We start from the raw sequence: 23566 nt of genomic DNA, 5'->3' as shown, positions 1-23566 counted from the left end.
TGACGCGTCTGAGTTACATTGACCAATGATAAATAAACAATCATTAATACAACTGTATAAAAATTGCACATAGGCTATATTAGATGTATTCCGTATTTATCGATCATGTATTAAACATTTGACATTGTATTTAGAAAAACAAAATGAATATACAGTTTCCTGTCATTTCACGTACCACTCAACTCAACTTTATTTATATAGCGCTTTTTACAATTTTCATTGTTACAAAGCAGCGGTACATAAGACACATTGACTATAAGCAAAACAATTAAAGTTGTACCTGAAAAAACAAGAAAAAGTTGAAAACACAGAAGACAGACATACCCACATACAAAACACTCCACACACACAATATGCACACGTACTAACACACATAGACATAGACACACACACACACACACACACACACACACACACACACACACGCGCACGCACACACGTACACACACGTACACAGACAAGTACGCACACACACACATGCTCAGTGAGAGCACACATTTAAGATAAAGGAGAGAGAAGCACAGGTCAAATATAACAGACTATAAATTCCTATATGCAATATTAATTAAGTAAAACTTTAAAATTCTAAAGCAGCCCCCCCGGCCAGGCAAATAGTGCAAAAACAGTATGCAAACGGTGGCGAGGAACCCAAAACTCTAATCGATAAAAAAAAACTCAGGAGAACCCAGGCCCAACCAGGGGATTCCAGTTCCCCTCTGGCAAAAGCTGCTGCCTCTGCACAAGCTCCAGAGAACTTGCACAACAAGGCTAAATAAAATAAATAAACTTAATAATAAAATAAATTGTAGTTTAAGATTATCATTAATAATCTAATAGCATTTGAAGTTTTGTGGTGAAGACATGTCAAGAGACCGCGTCCTTCTTTATCCAGCTCTATCATCTCAGCTCTTGTCAGGTCCCCACTTCCCATTCTCCGCTCTACCATCAGGTCAGGCCATGAACTGCATCCTGCTCGCTGTGGTAACCTTGGAACAATGAGACAAGACTGGCTGAGAGTAGAGTACTGTTCTGTACTCTTTGATGCAACAAGTACATCAGTTGTGTTTTTGGTTCCGGTTGATCTAACTAATGCAGCCTAAACCCTCNTAGGCCCATATCGTGGTCTAAACCAATCAGAGATAGTGAAGGGCGGACCCCCCTCTGATTGGCCGTGGTCCAGATTTTCCTGTACGTGTGTGTACCAAAGGGTGTTAAACGAAAATTCTCTGTCACTGACAAAAAATGTTTACCAGTGACGGAAAAATCTGAAGGCCGTCCGTCCGTCAGCTATTTTGACGGATTACAATGAGGGCAATTTGTAACTCCCCGTTTCCCTTCATTAGAGCGCGATATGCTCGCGAAGGGACGTGCGTGTTTTCACCCGTCATTGTTACTGACTGACTAGACATATGTGATGCGATCTGAGAAAACCCGTCGGATGTCGCGCTGAGACGTGGGAAAGCCCGTTCACCTATCAAAGTAAACTACATAACATGAAGAATGAAGGAGTATCAATGCACATTTCCCGCCAGTCCTGTGTAAACTACGGCATGCAAAGTTTTTTTCATACAATGTTTTCGTGAGATGGCGGAGCTCCCCGTCTGCAGCACCGGGAGTTATCGCTGCTCATGCGAGCCGGACCGCGATCGCAAAACATACAAGGGATGATCAAAAGTCCAGACACTATGCACATGATAAACAAGGTAAAACTTGCTTCACTGCTTATTAGTTGTTGTCCGTAATGTTTGCTAGTTTCCTCATGTAGTGATAACGGCAGAGCTGTCGTTCTTTAAGTGTGCCCTGCACCATTTTCCTTACTTTCGTTTTATTGAAACGGTTTTGTACAGTATTTTTAGACTTCAACACTAGGAAATGTTTTTTTATTAAATTGTTATTAGAGTAAGTCTTTTACCACTGTAAAGTGACTTTTCCTTGTGATACTGGACTGTTGTGCTTTTATTTTCATCACTTAACTTTAAACCCGTTTTTTTCCAAATTCCGTTCCTGAAAATCCTAGCGCTTCAGCCGACCTCAGCCATAACTTTTGTTACATACATACAATGAGCAAAATAAAAACTGATTTGGAAAGGGCTTGGTATCAAAAACTGTAATATATAAATTTGCACCATGTGTTGGGTTTTCCCAGATCGAATCACATATGAACATAAACATTAAATATATAGATGAATATAAACAACAACGGCTTTATTGGGCATTCAGTTGTATTAAAATACAACAAGTTCCGAGACGCAAGTACAGCGTGATGACGTCACGAACATACTAATTACCACCTAACGCCACCTTGAACCATAGTGACGGGTAATAATAGATTATGACGGATTTTTTACGAGCCTGTCAGTCAAAATGACGTACAATAAAAAAGTCTAGCGCAACCTCTGGTGTGTACGTGTGAAAATGCGTGTGCTGCAGTCAGACAGAGTGGGGAGGAGCCTATAGGCCCGTCAGTTAAACAGAGTGAATGATGAGAGAAGATGAAAAGAACGATTGACGACTTTTTCGTGAATAATGTTAAGTTAAGGCCTGATCCGTCCGAAAATCATAAGCAATACTCTGACACGGAGCCATCAACCTCCCAGGTCATATCAAGCCCTGGTCCATTTATCTTGAGATGTTTTAAGTTTCAGTTCAGAGAAGCACTTTAAGCACCAACACTTTTTCAGTAAGTTACCTTTCTTGTAGAATTGTGCTTCAAATAAAGAACTTTATGTTGACCAGATTGTTAGCTAATCATTTACAAGTCAATTTTGCCTGTATGGACAGTGGTTTAAAAAGAAATGAACTGGTAAAACTGCGGTGTTAAATGCGATGTGGTCGAAAATTTGGGTGCACCTAACTTTTGTGCTGGTGCACCTAAGAAAAAAAGTTAGGATTTGAAATTTTGTGGTGAGGACGTGTCAGGTGACCGCGTCCTTCTTTATCCAGCTCTATCATCTCAGCTCTTGTCAGGTCGCCGCTTCCCATTCTCCGCTCTACCATCAGGTCAGGCCATGAACTGCATCCTGCTCGCTGTGGTAACCTTGGAACAATGAGACAAGACTGGATGAGAGTAGAGTACTGTTCTGAACTCTTTGATGCAACAAGTACATCAGTTGTGTTTTTGGTTCCGGTTGATCTAACTAATGCAGCCTAAACCCTCAAAAGATTTATATTATGGAAGAGTAGTGTATGCAAGATTAAAAAGATGCGTCTTTAGTCTAGATTTAAACTGACAGAGTGTGTCTGCCTCCCGGACAGTGCAGGGATGACTATTCCAAAGTTTAGGCGCTAGATAGGAAAAGGATCTACCACCTGCACTTGATTTTGAAATTCTAGGTATTACCAACTGACAGGAAGCCTGAGAGCGTAATGCACGTGAAGGACTGTAATACAAGAGGAGTTCATTCAAGTACTGAGGAGCTAAACCATGTAGGGCTTTATAGGTAATAAGCAAGATTTTAAAGTTAACGCGATGCTTTATATGTAACCAGTGCAAGGTTGACAGAACCGGGCTAATATGTTCATACTTTTTTGTACGTGTAAGAACTCGAGCTGCCGCGTTTTGGACCAGTTGGCGTTTTTGTAATAAGCCTGCAGGGCAACCACCTAACAGTGCATTGCAGTAGTCTAGTCTTGATGTCATGAATGCATGAATTAACTATTCTCCATCTGACATTGACAGCATGTGACGTAGTTTAGATATATTCTTAAGATGGAAAAACGCAATTTTACAGGTGTTGGCGACATGGCTCTCAAATGACAGATTACTATCGAATAGAACGCCAAGATTCTTTGCTGACGACGAGGGTTTTATGGAACATCCGTCAATAGTTAAACAGTATTCTTGGTTGTTACTTATAGCAGTTTTCGGTCCAATAAGTAACACTTCTGTTTTGTCCGAGTTCAGTAATAAAAAGTTGTTACTCATACAGTTTTTTATATTGACTATGCATTCCATTATTCGATGGAACTGCTGTGTTTCATGAGGCTTCGAGGAAATGTAAAGTTGAGTATCATCAGCATAACAGTGAAAGCTTAACTCCCTGTCGCTTTATTATATCTCCTAGAGGTAGCAGGTATAATGCGAAGAGCAGAGGCCCTAAGACTGAGCCCTGTGGTACACCGTACTGGACTTGCGATTTGCGTGACACCTCATTGTTTATTGCTACAAATTGAAAACGGTCGGATAAATAAGATTTAAACCATTTCAAAGCTATTCCTTTAATGCCGACGTAATTTTTGATTCTATGTAGGAGTGTGCTGTGGTCAATGGTGTCGAATGCAAGTACCGCAAGTACCACAATAAGGTCTCTTCAAGTACCGCTAGTGGTATGCGTACCAGTTTGAGAACCACTGACTTAGACTGAACTTTGCGCTGCATGATACAAAAAATAATAAAGTAAGTAATATAACCAAAATCACCGCATATAGCAAGCATGGTGCAGACTTTTGGAACTTTTCATTCTCTGCACTGAAAGCAACCCAGATAGCAAACCGACGTTGAATCGATGTTGATTTTTGGTCAGAAAGGTCAGTATCGGTCGTCAATCAGATTTCGATGTTGAATCAACGTTCACTATTTTGAAGGGTACATCGGAACGTTTTACGTCGGAATTAAAACGTTGATTCAATATCGAAACGATGTTATCAATACGATGCACCATAACCTTATTTGGAAATTTGGTGGGAGGAGTCGGAGTTCTGCGCACACTTTACGGCTAACCGTCACCGGAGAAACCATCTGAGGTAAGTAATATGTTTTGATTTTACATGGTTCTTTATTCTAAAATATAAAATATTTGACCAGTATTTTGTTGTTAAAGTTGTAATGTGTTATACTGTTTAGGTTTTGAAACGTTCTTGCATTATGAACATGTAATTTATTGTTGTGTTAGCACACAGCCTGTTTGAGGTGAGCCGCGCTAAACTCAAAGGTAAATGTTAAAGCCGTTTAAAACAGCCACATGCTGCATCGATCAAGTGTTAAAGATTATAATTGTCGAAATTTTAAGATAGGAGTTACACACACGTACTTACACAATTGGCAAATGCGTTCAACCATTAACATGAACTTCCTGCTTAACTAAGCGAGATTGTCTTTATGAAGCTCGTATGCTAAATAAACACACAGGTTGTAGTTATGCGTTTACTTACTCACCATTGTCTCTATGTTGCCAGGTTTTTGTTTGTACCTGAAACTTGGAGCACCACTTCAGCTCAGTAATGTAATTAAAAAGTTATCAAAGAAGTTTAACTGTATATTTACTGTAATTAAATGTACATGCTGCAATAAACACAGACGGACGCTGTTGTGCTTAATACATTGGCCTCTCGCAGAATCCCAAGTAGCAAAGTTCTTCTGGATCACTTGTGGGCCACAACATGTTAGTTTCTGGCTCGGTAGCGGCTGGGTCCCCAGCCCAGATCTGGCCCACACACTCATACACTGAAAAATAATCTTTCGCTCAATTTGACTCGGAGTCATCTGAACAGATTCATCTTGTTGATGTCAAGATCTCACCAGAGGAAAATGAAACACAACCACTATTAACATCTTCACTTATTACTGAAACCACTTTCACTTTATCTCATATGTGTATAAAAGATCTTGGTGAGAATGAACAGGGTTTTGATCTAGTTTATATTTTATTGAAAACATGTTGGTTTGACGTCACCATTATGGTGATCAGTGTTTATCTCAGTAGGGCTCTTGACTTTCATTAAATAACTGTCGTCTTTTAACAGGTGCAGTTGTGTTTTACTCAGAACACTTGTGAATCTGTGAAACAACGGTCCTAAAAGAGGTTCCCTTTCTGTCGGTCTCTCGACGTTGTGTCGAACCGACAGATGGGGTTCATCTTGAGAACCTATCAACTTTTGACTAGTTTAGAAAAGGCCAATGAAATTGGCTAATGAAATTTGCATACCGGACTCCGCCCCTGGATATCCGGGTATAAAAGGGAGACAGCGTGCTGCATTCATTCACCTTTTGTTCTTCGGAGCCTTCATTTCTATGATCGACTTCAAAACTCCAAGCCGTGCCCGGCCCCGGTTCCATTCTTCCCGGAGGTGCATGCTGAACTGAGTAAGACCTGGAACGCCCCCTTTTCGGCTCGTTCACGTTCACTTAGTGCCCTCGATGGCGGGGCAGCTAGAGGCTACGTCGATGTGCCCCAGGTGGAACGTGTGGTCACGGTGCACCTGTGCCCGCAGACGGCGGCCACCTGGAGAGGTCGACCTAGACTCCCGTCCAAAGCGAGTAAGTTTTCGGCATATCTGGTGTCCAACGCTTACACTGCTGAAGGCCAAGCTGCCTCCTCTCTCCACGCCATGGCCATCCTGCAGGTCCATCAGGCCAAGGCGTTGAGAGAGCTCCACGAGGGTAAGACCGATCCAGGGTTGATGCAGGAACTCCACGCCGCCACTCGTGGTCCAGGAGAGGCACCTCTGGCTCAACTTTGCGCAGATGCGTGATGCCGAGAAAGTTTGCTTTCTCGACGCACCCATCGCGCAGGGTGGGCTGTTTGGTGACACTGTCGAGGACTTCTCCCAGCAGTTCTCGGCAGTGAAGAAGCAGATGTAGGCAATCAGCCACATCCTACCCCACCGCGACTCGGCCGCCAACTGGTCTTCGAGATCCCGTGCGGCGTCTGCTCCCCAGCAGCCCCGGCCCTCTTCGACGCCGATCCCGGCTCCGGCGCCCCCGAACCAGGTGGCCCTCCGGAAGAGGACGTCGAGGAGGAGACCACCGCCCCGTCAGCAGCCGTCACGGAAGCAGAAGCGGCCCTGATGGGAAGACCCCAGGGAGATTACCACCATCGGGCCCGACCCCAGCCATTACATCGTTGGTCGGTCGATCTGGGACGGTCCCTGCCCCGTCCCAACATCTGCTAGGGATACCTAGCGCCCGCTTTCTCACAAAAAGAGTTTCCTGTCTCTCTGGGTGTTTTTTTTTACAGCCGCTCTCACCCTCTGTACGACGGTGTTCAGCAACCCGACATTGCGTCATGGCTAGATGCAATGTTGAGCATACTCTGCTGCCCTCAGCACTCTCAAATCAACGGTGCGATGAGCTGCATCGCCGGGCAGGTAAGTCAGCAGAGCCGATCTCCTCCCTGGGGGCCACGGCAAGGGATCCGCACTGCCAGCCATCGAACCACCCACTGGGAGGTCGATGAAGCAGATCTTACCCCTAGCCCCCCTGTCTCGGTCCCTGGGAGCCTGACAAGAGCTTTCCAAACCGCCACGGTGGCTACGGGATATGATCCGTCTCGGCTACGCGATCCAACTCGCCAGACGCCCGCCCAAGTTTCGGGGCATCCTCACAACCTCAGTCAGAGACAAGGATTCTCCCGTGCTTCGGGCCGAGGTCGCCACCCCTCTGGTGAAGGAAGCGATCATGCTCGTCCCTCTAGCCGAGATGTTCAACGGGTTTTACAGCCCGTACTTCATCGTCCCCAAAAAGTGGAGGGTTGCGCCCCTTTCTAGATCTGCGTACCCTGAACAGGCACCTGCGCAAGCTGCCGTTCAGGATGCTCACGCAGAAACGCATCCTGACGTCTATCAGATGTCAGGATTGGTTCATGGCAATCGACCTGAAGAATACGTACTTTCATGTCTCATTTCTCCCTCGTCATCGCCCGTTCCTATGGTTCGCTTTCGAAGGGCGGGCATATCAGTACATGATATCTCTCCCAGGGAGAAGGTCATGCGGGTACTAAAGTATCTCGTCGACTGGCTTATCCTGGCACACTCGCGAGATCTGTTGTGTACACACAGGGACCTGGTGCTCCGGCACCCAGATCGCTTGGGACTACAGGTCAACCGGGAAAAGAGCAAGCTCTCCCCCGTACAGAGCATATTTTTTCTCGGTATGGAACTCGACTCTGTCTCCATGACAGCGCGACTGACTACCTAGCGTGCCGAGTCAGTGTTGAACCCCTTGCACTCGTACCCGTAGGCGGCGGCCATCTGGGGGGCTCGACCTAGACTCCCGTCCAAAGCATGTGGTGTCTCGGCAACTCTGGTGTCGAGAGCTTACATTGCGGCGGACTACGCTGCCTCCTCTCTCCGCGCTATGGCTCCTGCCAGGCCAAGGTGTTGAGAGAGCTCCACGAGGGTAAGACCGACCCAGTGCTTATGCAGGAACTCCGTGCCGCCACCGACCTCGCTCTACGGGCGACCAAGGTGACCGCGCGGGCCCTGGGTCGGGCGATGTCCACACTTTTGTGGTCCATGAGAGACACCTCTGGCCGAACCTTGCACAGATGAGTAATGCCGAGAAGGTCCGCTTTCTCGACGCACCCATCTCGCAAGGGGGGGGGCTGTTTGGAGATACTGTCGAGCCGCAGTTCTCGACAGTAAAGAAGCAGACAGAGAATATCAAGCATATCCTCCCCGCCGTGACTCGGCCGCCCTCGGCCGTCAAGTCCCGTGCCTTTCTGCTTCCCAGCAGCCCTGGTCCTCTTTGACGCCCTCCGGCTCTGGCGCCCCCCACTCAGGCGGCCCCCCCGGACGAGACATTGAAGAGGAGAGCATCGCCCCATCAGCAGCCGCGGCTAAAGCGCAGGCAGGAAAAACAGCAGAGCCGATCTCCTCCCCGGGGGCCCTCCCCCGGCAAGGGATCTGTATTGCTGGCCATCGAACCACCCCCCGCGGGGGCGATGAAGCAGATCAAACCCCTAGTCCCCCTGTCTTGGTTCCTGGGAGCTTGGCAGCTTCCCAGGCCGTCAGGCTGGCTAGGGAGGACGATCCGTTTCGGCTACGCTATCCAGTTCGCCAGACGCCCTCCCAAGTTTCGGGGCATCCTCTCTACCTCAGTCAGAGGTGGGGATGCGCCCGTGCTTTGGGCCGAGGTTGCCACCCTTCTGGCGAAGGGAGCGATTGAGCCCATCCTAACAGCCAAGATGTTCAACGGGTTTTACAGCCCGTACTTCATTGTCCCAAGAAAGGCGGGGGGCTGTGCCCCATCCGAGATCTCCATGCCCTGAGCAAGCACCTACACAAGCTGCCGTTCAGGAGGATCACGCAGAAGCGCATCCTGACGTCTGTCAGATGTCAGGACTGGTTCATGGCAATCGACCTGAAGGACGCGTACTTTCATGTCTCGATCCTCCCTCGACATCGGCCGTTCCTACGGTTCACTTTCGAGGAGCGGGCATATCAGTACAGGGTCCTCCCCTTCGGTCTGTCCCTGTCTCCACGTGTCTTCACGAAGATCGTGGAAGCCGCCCTCCTTCCCCTCAGGGAAAGAGGTGTGTGAGTACTGAATTCGACGACTGGCTCATTTTGGCACACTCGCGAGATTTGTTGTGTACACACAGGGACCTGGTGCTCCGGTACCTAGATCGGTTGGGGCTACAGGTCAACTGGGAAAAGAGCAAGCTCTCCCTCGTGCAGAGCATCCTCTTTCTCGGTATGGAACTCGACTCGGTCTCCATGACAGCGCGACTGACTACAGAGCGCGCCCAGTCAGTGTTGAACTGCCTGAAGGTTCTCAGGCAGTCAGCGGTCCCCCTGAAACAATTTCAGAGGTTCCTGGGATACATGGCATCCTCGGCGGGGGTGGTCCCCCTTGGGTTGATGCACATGCGACCGCTCCAACACTGGCTACAGAGTCGGGTTCCTTGGAGAGCGTGGCACACCAGCAGCAGGAGTATGGTCATCACGCCTGTCTGCCGACGCACCCTAACCCCCTGGTCTTCTATGACCTTTTTTCGGACAGGAGTCCACCTAGGGCAGGTGTCAAGACACGTCGTGGTGATGACGGATGCCTCCCTGCAGGGTTGGGGTGCCGTGTGCAACGGGCACGCAGTGTCGGGGCGGTGGACGGGCCCCCGCCGGCATTGGCATATCAACTGCCTAGAGTTGTTGGCTGTGCTACTTGCACTGAGGAGGTTACAACCGGATGGACAGCACAGCTGCCGTGGCGTATATCAATCGTCAGGGTGGCGTTCGCTCACGGCAGCTAACACGACTCGCCCGACGCCTCCTCCTTTGGAGTCAGCAGGTGATCAGCTCCCTGCGAGCCACACACATCCCAGGTGTCCTGAACCAGACAGCCGACGCGCTCTCTCGTCAGTCGACGCCTCGTGGAGAGTGGCGACTCCATCCCCGCGCCAGCTCATTTGGGAGCAGTTCGGCCAGGCACAGGTGGACCTGTTGCCTCTCCGGACTCCACCCATTGTCCGCTTTGGTACTCCCTGACCGAGGCACTCCTTGGCACGGATGCCCTTGTGCACAGCTTGCCCCGGGACAAGCGGAAGTACAACTTCCCCCCCAGTGAGCCGCATTGCACAGACCCTGTGTAAGGTCAGGGAAGAGGAGCATCAAGTGGTACTAGTTGCGCCCTACTGGCCCAACCGGACTTGGTTCTCAGAGCTGTGGCTTCTGATAACAACTCCCCCCTGGCCGATTCCCCTGACAGAGGACCTTCTGTCACAGGGGAAGGGCACGTAACGGCATCCCAGGGCAGACCCCTGGAACTTCCATGTCTGGACGGGACGAGAAGATCCTGAGTGGCCCACCCCCTGCGTGGTTGGGACATCACTCAGGCTAGGGCCTCGGCCACTAGGCGGCTATACGCCCATAAGTGACACCTCTTCTCGTCCTGGTTCTCTTCTCGAAGAGAAGACCCGTGGAGTTGCTCGATCGGGAACGTGCTGTCCATTCCTCAAGAGAGACTGGAGTGTAACCTCTCCCCCCTCCTCACTGGGAGTGTATGTAGCCGCTACGGCCGCTCATCATGACCCAGTTGCTGGGAAGCCTCTGGGACAGCACGACCTGGTCATTAGGTTCCTAAGGGGCGCGAGAAGGCGACCGACTCATCCGCGCCCCATACCCTCTTGCGACCTAGGTGGCGGGCCTCAAGAGGCCCCCCCCTTCGAGCCCCTCGGAGCTGCCGCTCTTTCTCAGCTCTCGATAAAGACGGCTCTCCTGATGGCGCTCACCTCCAAGAGGGTAGGGGACCTACAAGCACCCTCCGTGTCCACAGATTGCCTAGAAGTCGGGCCCGGTGATTCTCACGTTATCCTGAGACCCCGGCCCGGCTACGTGCCCAAAGTTCCCACCACTCTCCCTAGAGATCAGGTGGTGAACCTTCAGGCGCTCCCCACCGGGGAGGAAGACCCAACCCCATCCGTGTTGTGTCCAGTATGCGCACTGCGCCTCTGCTTGGGCCGCACTCAGAGCTTCAGAAGCTCTGAGCAGCTCTTTGTCTGTTTTGGAGGTCAGCAGAAGGGGAGGGCTGTCTCCAAACAGAGGCTGGCGCACTGGATCGTGGATGCCGTCGCTTCGGCATACCGATCTCAAGATCGCCCCTGCCCGTTAGGACTGAGGCACATTCCTCATGGGCACTGGCTCAGGGCGCCTCTCTGGCAGACATCTGCAGAGCTGCGTGGTTGGGCTACGCCCATCACCTTCGCGAGGTTCTACAACCTATGCGTGGAACCGGTGTCAGCCCGTGTCCTGCAAGCAACATGTAGGACCGGCAGCCGGTTGGGCGTACGCCTGCGAAAGCCCTTCCCCCCTTCCTTGGGTGGGTCAGCGGCTATTTCCGCCTCCCTTCTTTCCCCACTGGGTAAAGAACAGGCATTCCATCCATCACTAAGCACCTTCCTGGGGGGCAGGCTGGGCAGAGCAGCCCTGTCCCCTTAGGCCGGGGAACAGTTGAGTTATCTACCACATAGCTCTAACTGGACCTAGTGCTCCAGACGTGGTAACCCCCCCCCAGTGGGCGGTTCTGTCTGATGTATCCTCATGACTGGTTCCCACCTCGGTAACCCATGACCTCCCTAGGTGGACTCCCACCTTGCGGTTAACTCATTCAGTCCGCACTTATAATGTCCACACAGTCCACACAATGATGCTTACCCAGTGGCCCTTACGGTGCTGGGCGGCTTCTCGCTGTAAGAGAATCAAGGCCTCCGCCCGTGACGGCCGGTGGCAGGGGCTTCCCACCTTTTCTTCAAAAGCTCTGGGACCCCCTACCTCTCCACTGGACGCTTACAATTTCGCGCTAGCGCTCGTCTGACTCGCCCAGGCCAGTCAGCATCGCTCCGCTGGAGATTGTGACGTGGCACAGCGCTGTGGTGTTTTCCATAGGAACCCCATCTGTCGGCTCGACACAACGTCTCGTTCCCTCCATCAGGGAACTGAGGTTACATCCGTAACCAAGACGTTTGTTAACATTACTTACAGTAGGTATAAAAAATACCAATGTAATATTAGAAGATTAACAATAATTAATTTATTACCATTATTTGTTCGGAGCGGTTGTTCTTGGCAAATTCATATTTGTTTGTTAATATATTTTTAACAAACTAAAATATATATTTAAGTAACGTTAATTTCAACAACATGAAAATGTACATTTCACTGCAACTAATGGTAATGAATTTGACCTTAGCATAAGACTGGCACCTTTTTCCAAATCTAAAACCTGAATTTTCCTTTTAAGAAGTTCAAATAGGGTCGTCACCTTCAAGTTACATCCTGTAAATAAATTTGCAAGGTCGCGTAATTAACAGGGAAAGAAGCATGGCTCCGTCTTTGTTGCGGGGTAAATTTTAGGATCTGAACAGTCAGCATGGAGGTATCAAGCCCGTTTACTTTATCAACATTATAAATAATAAAGCCAGATATTCTTGTCAGATTATCTTGTCGGGTTTTGTTAGCGGGATGGGTTTTGTTAGCGGGAGTTAGAAGAGCAGCTTGTTTTCTCCGCTGTCAGCTTGTTAACCGGCTGAGGAACGTTCACAGTAAAATAGACCTATATGCTTGTTTTTCTTATCAAGAACATGTAAAACAAAATAAACAAGATAACCATATATCACAGACTGTCAGTATACATTGCGCTCTGTTCGTTTGGTATGTTTTCTTTTTGTATTATACCGTTCCGAACAGGTTTAAATGCAGTTTTTATGTATGTTTCTATTTTTTCCTTTTTATCAACATTAAAAAACCTATACAGGATATGATATTAATGCGTAATGAATATTTATTGATAATTATAAATTTGATGTGAAATTGTGACTATTATCCAAATACCCGATTAATCAATGGAAAATCAGTAGAATGCTCGATTACTAAAAGAATCGATAGCTGCAGCCCTACAGCAGAGCCACCTCAATGGATAGAAATTCATTTTCCATGTCCAACGCCAGCTTCATACTGGATGTGTGAGCAGAGTGCACATGTCACATGAGCAGCGTGTAGGGAGAGCGGTTGCAAACCCATTGTCCTTTCGCACTGGAAGCGTTTGCTGTGCATGCCGTACTGTCTGTGTACCAGTGTAGGTGAGGGTAACATTTAAGATGATATAAATCCTTTAAATGCTAATGTTGTTTGGCCAGCAACCTTCTGAAAAGAGCTGTGTTTTTTTAAATGTTTGTCAACTTTTGAAAACACATTTGACATCACTTACACGCACTATAATTAAATTGTTACTTTTCTTGTCAACCCATATGCATTTTTGCAGTGCACTTAACAATGCACTTTCATATTAATTGAGCGCGAGCAGTGTAACACGTGTCCCAGCTAACACATGATGTACCGGTTACATAATTGGTCATTTTTGGTAATTTCATGACTTACCAGCTGGCAACATAGCTGGCACGTCCCAGACACGTAATTTCATTACCATTAAATGACCAATTCATGATGTTGCCTGCACGAACTCCTGACGTTACATGATAACCAAAAATGGTCCAGTTACGTACTATATTTGTAGTATTTTGGTAATTACATGACCTACTGGTAACGTAAAGTACACGTCCTAGGCATGTAATTTCATTACCAATAAATGACCAATTCATGACGTCACATTTACCGTCTCCTAACGTTGCAGGATAACCAAGAACGGTCCAGTTATGTAATATATTGGTTATATTTTGATATCAACATGACCTGCTGGTAACGTAACTGCCAGGTCGCAAGCACGTAAATTCATTACCATTTATATTAGATTATTTCTTCAGGTGGTTGTCACAGAAAATGTTGCATTGTTACAGTTATTTGAATACTCTTCTGACAGTTTGTGACTTGATTTGTAACGGGTATGAATTGTTTTTATTGCAGGTCTTTTGTTTTTCTGTGAGACCCAGTTGAAGACATCAAGAGATCAGATGTTGGCCTGGACAGATGTTGGCCTACCACAGTGACTTGACTGCTGTTCCCTAAATGACTGACTACTACCATGCTATTAAGTAAAACTAAGCACCTGTGACAGTTTGTAGTTGTAACAGGGGTATAAAGTGATGCCTTTTATTCAGATGCATTATTATTAAGCAGGTTGTCTTTAACAGGGAGACAGTAAGTTTTGGAATTTTAAGTTAATCTCCAACTCTGACAGGTCTTTAACTTGAACTGGTGCTGGGCCCTCAAAGTCACCTAAATAAATATTTTCCGTGTGTTTGTTTTTGTGGAACGAAAAGGAGAGTCACATAGTCCAGTTTGGTTAGTTATTTTATAGTAAAGAAGCAATAATAATAGTGAATCATGTCTGAGGCTGTCAGTTTCTTGATGTCCTGCTTTACATCCCCTTTTCTGCCAATGAATATACTAGACATACGTACAAAATGACCAGTATTATTCTTGATAAGATATTGCACTTAATTTGTAAATTTAGACTATAGTAGCCTATTGACTTTTATACCTCTGTGTATTTGAGAGTAAATTTATATAAGTCTTGCATAGAAGGTTTGTATGCTCTAAATATGTATTTGTAAATGTATATTTTGTATAAATAATGATAAGCAATCTAACAGAATGTGCTGTTTAATAAATTATTACATATACAAGCTTATTTATTAGTTCAAAGCATTTTGAGATGTTAAATGTTAATTTTTTAATGTTTGTTATGTTAATTGTTAAGTAATTTCACCGAGCTGAAATCAACATCGATTCAATGTTATGTAAGCAATCCAATTGCGTCGATTTCGTGTTGAATATGTGTTGATCTCTATCGTCGTTTCACCGAGCTGAGATCAACATCGATTCAATGTTAGATAAGTGAACAAATTGCGTCGATTTTCGGTTAGTTTTGAATGGCGTGACTGATGTTGATTCAACATTACCCCGATGAGCAAAACGGTGTCGTTTTGATATCGTGAGAGATGTTGATTCTACATTGATTCAACGTCGGTTTGCTATCTGGGTGTGCTTGTAAAATACCTCGTTTTATGACAAAATTTCAAATGGGTGACGCCCACAATGGCTGACCCAGAAACATGGGAATCAAATGAGACCACACTCATGATTTTGACCAAAGTTTTCCAAACTTATAAGCAAATAGCATGTTTTTACATCTCTGGACCACTAGGTGGCACTGTGCCAAAACTATGTGTTACCTCAGGTCATGACTGTGATGTACCAATTTTCAGGTAAATTATTAAAGTTTGGTGAAGACACAGCATCAAATCCATTTTACGGGCTATACGAGCACGGATTGTCCAATTGAATTTTTTTAATAACTTTTCTAATTCATATATACCAAATTTCATGCAAATCAGACAAACAGTGTGGGAGGAGTTCAAAATGTTTTTTTTTTATTCAAAATGGCGAAACATTTTCGTGATTGAAATGTATGTCATTGGATGTGAATCGTCAAGAGCCGTCAATGATTCATGATGAATAAAGAATTCAAAGAATTTTGTTTCTACAACTTGCGGTTCAAAAGTTATGAGCAAAAATGTATGTGCAACTTTGGATTGTTGGTGGCACTAGAAGGAATGAGTTAGATACCTAAAAGTCAAATGAAGACCTATCATGATTGCCCTTGACTAATGGTGACAGACCCCTTAGGATAGGGAGACATTTAAATGTGTACTGGTGGAGGCCCACTGGTCAAGACCAGCAAACAACAGTTCCTACCTTTGTGTAAAAGGTGCTCAGTGTGAAAAAAAAATAATGTAACTCATAACTTATTCACTCTTATCCTATTACAGTGAGTAAAACAGGAGCAAGCAGGTTTGTCTTAATGACAGATATCGAGAGGACCTGGGGTGAAGCTCAGACTTACTGCAGACAGCATTACACAGACCTGGCCACCATTCGGACTAAAGCTGAGAATGATGTGCTGAATGTACCCGTTCCATCTGATGACTATGTATGGATTGGTCTGTTCAGGGACTCGTGGAAATGGTCCGATGGTACAAATGTCAGCACTTACCCTATTAACTGGAAAACTGGTCAGCCTAACAGATTTGGGATGAGCCGGCCTTGTGGTGCTGCAGGTCCTAATGGTCTGATAGATGATCAGCTCTGCTCACGTGCACTTCCTTTTATCTGCATGTACTGTAAGTTTCATGTATGAACCCTAGCTACTAATGGCCTGGAAATTTTTAAATAGTTTAAAAGAATTTAGTTTTGACATATTTCACACTGGTATCAAATAACATGTTTTGATTTAAAGATAACGTGTTTTAAAGAGTAAATATTTTGTGATTTTTAAACCTACTATGGTTTATGGAGTGTCCAACAACAAGTTAACATATATACATAGTGTAAAAAACGTTAATTTTCTAATAATAGACGGTTGTTATTACCCTACTTCTTGACTGACTCTCAAATGATTAGTTTGGCGAATCATCTGTTTAATCTCTGCCTTTCTGTCAGTTTACTCTGATCTGATTGGTCACATGGTGTAATCTGCTGTGATTGGTTTACAGCATACAGCGTGTGTCGCAAATGGAACGGCCATCAAGTTTTCGCGGGCAGTCCAAGCAAAATGTAGGCGGGCATTTACCGTGTGACACAAATCTGATGCGGAACTGAAATTAGAACGATAGGCGACTCGTTCGCGTGATTCAGAGTCAACTTGTACTCTGTCAGAGTCTTAGTTAAGTTATCCAGTCTAGTTTAGCCCAGACGTGTCTTTGGCTTCAGTTCTGTTCTCTGTCCAGTCGCGCTGCTGCCTGTGCCTGCCAAGTCCTGTCGCAGTTAACGAGTGAGAGTCTGCTGGCCGGGATTAGCACTCGCTTCACTCCACCCGTCTGCTGCCCGTTCTACTGGTCAACACTAGAGGGACCCTGCCTTTGCCTCCTGAGTTCCTTCTGATTCTGCACCCGCCTGCGTCGGCCAGAACGGCAGACTGCCTTGGTTTCCTTATTCAATAAACTCTTGCATTCATCTGCTGTTACTTTTGGGTCCTCCGTTATCTTCATGACACACACATTGTCTGAGAGCTTGTGCACACGCTTTCACATGCTTTCAGATCGTTTTCATAACATAACGCTCTTAATAACTCTTTTAACATTAATCAGGTCCCTCTTTTTTTTTCATTCCTGCATGATTTAAAACCGAAACCAAAACAGACGTGTGAGTGCTTTGCTTCTGATGGACACCTACATTGATTTAGGAAATTTTTAAATCTTTAAATTTTTTAATCTTTTGCCTGTAGCTTAAAATTAGACTCATTCTGAATCATTATGCGAGCATGGGTCATAAATTATTTCGCGTACCCCGGACCTCTGGTTTAAGGTAGTAGCGGTGTTGATAGATAGGGTAATTATACAAAATATAGGTTGAAATGAGCAATTCTAAAATATTTTCTTTATTCACGCTTTTCACATCAGATGCTCAAACATGTTCTCAAAGAAAGACATCTTAAGGTAGGCATTCTGATCCTGAACACTTAAGCAACCTGTTTATTTAATATGTCGGTATATAATTAGTTACCTTATTGTAAATAATATGTCAGTGTCCGTTTTTCGTTTTAAGTGAAGTATGTGCATCATTTTGGGAGCTGTCTGGCCCCATAAGTTCAGTACCCTTTTGAAAATGAACCTTTGTTTTACTGCAAATAAAACGATAAAACATGGTTATTGTAGTGAAACATGGTAACCACCAATTAGTCAAGATTTTGCTACAAAAAGGGACTTTTTTTGTAAAAAGACGATTCGGCGCACAAACCTAATACGCATGCGTCAAAGTGCTCTGGTCCAAGAAGAAGACGAAGAAGAAGTGCTCTCGTGAACGTGCGCCATACACTGTCAAGACAGAGGAGAATATATCGATTAAAGTCAGTATTTTGTTTGGTTTTTTGCACATAAAGCATTCTCGTCTCTTCAAAAAAATTCAACTGAGCCACTATGCACGGATGAACCAATTTTAGATTTAGATTCAACTTTATTGTCATTGCACATGTACAAGTACAAGGCTACAAAATGTGACCTCTGCATTTAACCCATCCAGAGAGTAGTGAACACACGCACAGCAAGTGGTGACCACACGTACCCCCGGAGCAGTGGGCAGCTATCACTGCAGCTGCCCGGGGAGCAAGTAGGTTCAAGGTACAAGGGCTCACCTCAGTTGTTACCCGCCGGCCCTGGGAATCGAACCGGCAACCTTCTGGTCGCCGCGCTGATTTTTTACAAAGCTCATCGCTCTGAAAAGCGAGGTTTGCTATGATTGGCCAGTTCACCAGTGCGTAGTGATTGTGATTGGTCAAATACTGCAAGCATGTCATGGAAATGTAAACATCAGGTTCCAAAGCAATTGTACTGACAGGCGATACAATGAGATTTACAGTTATGCCCACCTTAACTACGTGTAGATTTGGGCGGTCTTAGTCAAATCATGTTACGAAGTTACGTAGATTCGCCGGGGTGTGGTTACACGAGGCGTTTCAGGCAAGTCTGGTTGAGCATTCGCTTTTAGATAGAATGCATCTTTTGTTCCCACACTTTCATTTGTGCAATTTTACATGTCTAATACATGCATGGGCAACTTATAACACACCAAAAACACAGAAAAACACGTACTTCCGCCATATGACCACTTTAACATCATGTGGGTGAGTTAAAAAATCACCCAAAGTTGATTTTTGGGTGAACTATCCCTTTAAATTACAGATCCAAAGAAGCATATTGTGAGAGTGGATGTAAAATACGGTCAGAATGTGAATGACCCTGAAGTAACGGACACCATCTTACAGTGGGTGAGCATTAAACTGTGTTCTAGAACCCTTGAAAAAGTGTCAGTTGTGTTTTTAATAAAGGTAGAGTTTGTGTACCAGTAATGAAGAACTGATTTTGTTCTTCAGATAAAGCAGAAACTAAAGGATCATGGAATAGAAAACACAAGATTGAGATGGAAACTGCAGCCAGATGGAAATGTTTTCTCGCCAAAACTTTAAAAGAGTGGTCTCAACTCGACAAGCTGCTCAGTTTTTCTTTCAAACATATAACTAGCATATCTGTAAAGTGATTTATGAAATAGTCATGACCTTTTGTCCTCTATACAAACATACTTCCATGTATAAAGTTCTGATAAATATTTATTTAGTTTCAATGCATTCAAATGTAGTAATTCTATACTGGTGTGGGTTGTGAATATTCAGCATCTACATTACTTAATGACTATCACAAAATGTTTAAAAGAATATACTTTTTTAGGGTTTAGTAGAGTTTAGTAATTAGTAACTATAAAATTAGACTATGATTTGTCAGGTAAAGATGAAAGACTGTTTTAATATGAATTGTACACATTCAGTAAATTAAATTGAATGTTTTCAATGTACTACTAAACATTTGTGTTTATTTCTTATTACACATTTAAGAACTCGTCCACATCGAATCAGGGACCATTTAATATTTGTTTTCAAATCAAAAACATCTTAAAAGTCTGTATTTTTAACTGTGGGCTACAGTAAATTTTCTCATGAACAGTTGCAAAGGTCGGCGAAAAGGGGAGCAAAGATGCTACAAGGCTAATATAAGTCCTCTAAGGCCACTTTTTGCAGGGGCGCAGATGGGATTTTTTAACTGGGGGAACCAAATTAAGGGGGACTCTTAATTTAAGAGCGGGCATAAACATGATTTTGTAAACATGAACCATCAGGCGTGCAGATCTATATCCTGCGTATTATAAAAAAACCTTTCCAGCTATAAGAGGATGTCAAAAAGGCAATAGACCTTTATTTGTAGCTTGCATAAGCGTTGCATCACACAAATTTACTTATTATAATTATTTTTAATTTTATAGTGGCTTACAAGTCAGTAAATGTACTTCAGTCAACTTATACAGTACATTGGGTTAAATGATAATGTTATGCCAGGGCCCTAATTTAGTCTTGCTAGTCCAGATAAAACATTATTTCCTGACGATAAATTGTTTTATTTATCCAACCACTCTTTTTGCTATACAAATGCATTTATTTGTGTAATGGTTATTAACTATTTTTTTGCTAAGGATCTCATCTACAAGTCCTGCTAAATGCCATGATAGTTTGTGTAAAAGGGCCTGAATTACTGTAGTTACCCTTCAGTCGGTCTCTCGACGTTGTGTTGAGAGACAGACTGGGGTTTGATCTTGGGAACCTATCATCTCCGAGAGGAATTTAATTTACCCCGTCTGCTTCCCGAGCGAGTTCGACTACCGCTTTGACGAGGTCGACCACTTCGGCGAGCGGCAGGGGTGATTAGGGATTCCCATGGATGTCACTCCGCCAGTTTCGGCTCGCGGACCATCTGTGCCCCGGCACGCTCACCTGGCTTGTCCCCGATGGGCGGCTGTGTACCGTCCCATAGCGGGCAGACTCGACAATGGGATGGGGACGAACTTTCTGTCATAACGACAGACAGCTACCTCCTGGCATCGGATGTGGAGACCCCATGGAGCTCCGCCCCCGGGCGGTCAAGCCCAAGACGAGGCGACGCAGAGATGACGGCCGTGCTTGCTCAGGCTGACCTGGATGTGCATAAGGAGCTCACAAAGAAGTGGAATATGCCGTTCGTGGCGCGTTCCCGTCTGACGGGCTCAGGAGCTGTTACTTCCCTGGACGGTGGGGCAGAAAAGGGATATGTTGACGTCCCCCAGGTGGAATGTGCAGTCGCGGATGGGTCGACCAAGGCTCCCTTCCATGGCATGTACGCTCTTTGACACTTGTGTCGATGACTTACGATGCTGTGGGTTAAACTGCCTCTGCCCTCCACGCTATGGGGGTCCATCAGGTTCATAATGCTATAGCGACCCATCGGGTCATAATTCAAAGCGTTAAGATCTGGTTGATGGGAGAGAAGACCGACCTGGTTGATGGGAGGGAAGACCGACCCGGCTGCGCACCACCACCGGCCTCGCGAGACTAATGGTCATGGCGGGTGCTCTGGGTCGGACGGCGTCCACGATAGTCGTCCAAGGGAGACATCTGTGGCTCAACCTTGCGTAGTGACGCTCAGAAGGCAAGTCTAGATGCTAGATGCGCCCATCTCGCAAGCGGGGCTGTGTGGTGACACTGTGGAGGTTCTCCGTGGTGAAGAAGCAGGTCAAAGCAGGACGCCACCTGCCACGTCCCCCACCCAAGCCAGGCCCCCACTCTCTCTCAAAAGAGCTTCTCTCTCTCCGGGCATCCCCGCAGCACTCTTGATACAACGGTGCGCTGGGCGACACAACTCGCTGCCTTCCGCAATCTCCACTTGACGTTGCGTTGGCCGGCGGTAATACCAGGCAGCTTTCGTCAACCTCCCCGGGGTTCTGCCCTGTGCAAGGTGACCGCTCTGTCAGCTACCGAACCACCCCCATGGCACGGTGAAGCAGATCGTCCCTCTGGTTCCGAGGTCATGGCACTTGGGTGCTTGGCGAGCGCACCATCCCGTCACGCTGGTTAGAGAGGCCCGTCACGCTGGCTAGAGAGGTCTATCCGTCTTGGTTATGCGATCCAGTTTGCCAGGCGCCCGCCCAGGTTTCGGGGCATGCTCCACACCTCGGTTCGAGAGGAGAACGCTCCTGTGCTTTGGGCCAAGGTTGCCGCCCTTCTGGCGAAAGGGGCAATCGAACCCATCCCTCTAACCAAGATGTCTTCCGGGGTTTACAGCCCGTACTTCATAGTGCCCAAAAAGGTGGGGGCTGCGCCCCATTTTGGATCTGCGCCTCCTGAACAAGCACCTGCACAAGCTACCGTTCAGGATGCTGACGCAGATGCACATCTTGGAGTCAGTTCGTTACCAAGATTGGTTCAAAGCAATCGACCTGAAGGATGCGTACTTCCATGTCTCCATCCTCCCTCGACACCGGCCATTCCTACGGTTCGCGTTCAAGGGACGAGCGTATCAGTACAAGGTCCTGCCCTTCGGTCTGGCCCTGTCTCCCCGTGTGTTTACCAAACTTGTGGAGGCTGCCTTAGCTCCCCTCAGGGAGCAAGGTGTGCGATACACACAGTGTGCTCCGGCACCTAGACCGACTGGGTCTTCGGGTCAACCGAGAAAAGAGCAAGCTCTCCCCGGTGCAGAGCTCCCCTTACCTCGGTATGGAACTCGACTCTGTCTGTATGTCAGCGCGTATCACCAGCGAGCACGCACAGTCGAAAGAAATTTCAGAGGCTCCTGGGGCATGGCGTCCTCAACACGGGTTATCCCTCTCGGGTTGATGCACATGCGACCGCTTTAGCACTGGCTTCAGAGTCGTGTTCCTTGGAGGGCTTGGCACACCGGCACCTGGCGCATTACGGTGACGCCTCAGTGCCTTCGCACCCTCACCCCTTGGTCAGATCTGGCTTTCTCCGAGCGGGGGTTCCACTCGGGCAGGTTCGAGGCGTGTCGTGATTACGACAGACCCCTCCCCAACACCGCTTCGCCGACCCGCTGCAGCGACCAGGAGATGTCTCTCAGGTTCCTCAGCCCAAAGGGTAAGTGAATGGCCGCCGCCACCTCCCTTTTATACCCGTGTGCATGGGGCAGAGACTGGCGTGTGTGTGCCATTCGCCAAAGCCCATTGGCGTTTTAAATTCCTCTCGGAGATGATAGGTTCTCAAGATCAAACCCCAGTCTGTCTCTCAACACAACGTCTCATTCCCTCCATCAGGGAACGGAGGTTACAGTCGTAACCGAGACGTTCCTTATCAGCATCTTTGCTCCCCCTGTTGGTGACCTTCGCAACTGTTCATAAAAAACGTACTGTCGTTTACTCTCAGGGTAAAAATACAGCCTTTTAAGATGTTTATTATTTCATTTTCCCAGTTTAAACAAAATATAGAAATAGGTAATAATTTCCTTTTTTGTGAAAGAAATTAAAAAATTAAAGTTTTTTCGTTTTCACTTTTTTATTTGAAAACAAATATCTAATGGACAGAAGATACCCTGATTCACATAGCTCAGTCAGTTTAATAAGACTCATCTAAAGGGTCCAGTGAGATGTTCCAGGTTTGAAAATCCCTGAATTTGTTCCCATTAAAAGCTTAAACAGGTTATTTTTAACCAATATATTTATATTTATACATTTTTCTTTGGATTTTGAAATTGTATTAAAGGCGGGATAGCATGCTATGTCATGCATTCTGACTTCTCGTGCTTATGATGTAGTATTTCTGTGCTTTATACACTCCCCCAGCACTCCAACTTGTTTCAGAAAGTTAACAGGGATACTATTCCTTTTATTGTGCAACTCTCCCGGAAAAGCATGGCAAGGCCAAAGAAAGACCCAGCCTACGCGTCAACCGACAATTGAGACCCGCTTACCATCAAGATTGTCTTCGCTCCGTCAAGATTGTCTGTGCTGTGGGCCTGCAGCTGCAGCTCGTTACTATTGCATAGTGAAGTTTAGGTGTGTCTGTTTGTTCACGGTATTTCAGTGATAG

Source organism: Triplophysa rosa, unplaced genomic scaffold (assembly GCF_024868665.1).
Source record: "Triplophysa rosa unplaced genomic scaffold, Trosa_1v2 scaffold35_ERROPOS451342, whole genome shotgun sequence".
Classification (NCBI taxonomy): Eukaryota; Metazoa; Chordata; class Actinopteri; order Cypriniformes; family Nemacheilidae; genus Triplophysa; species Triplophysa rosa.
This window is presented reverse-complemented; position numbering follows the sequence as displayed.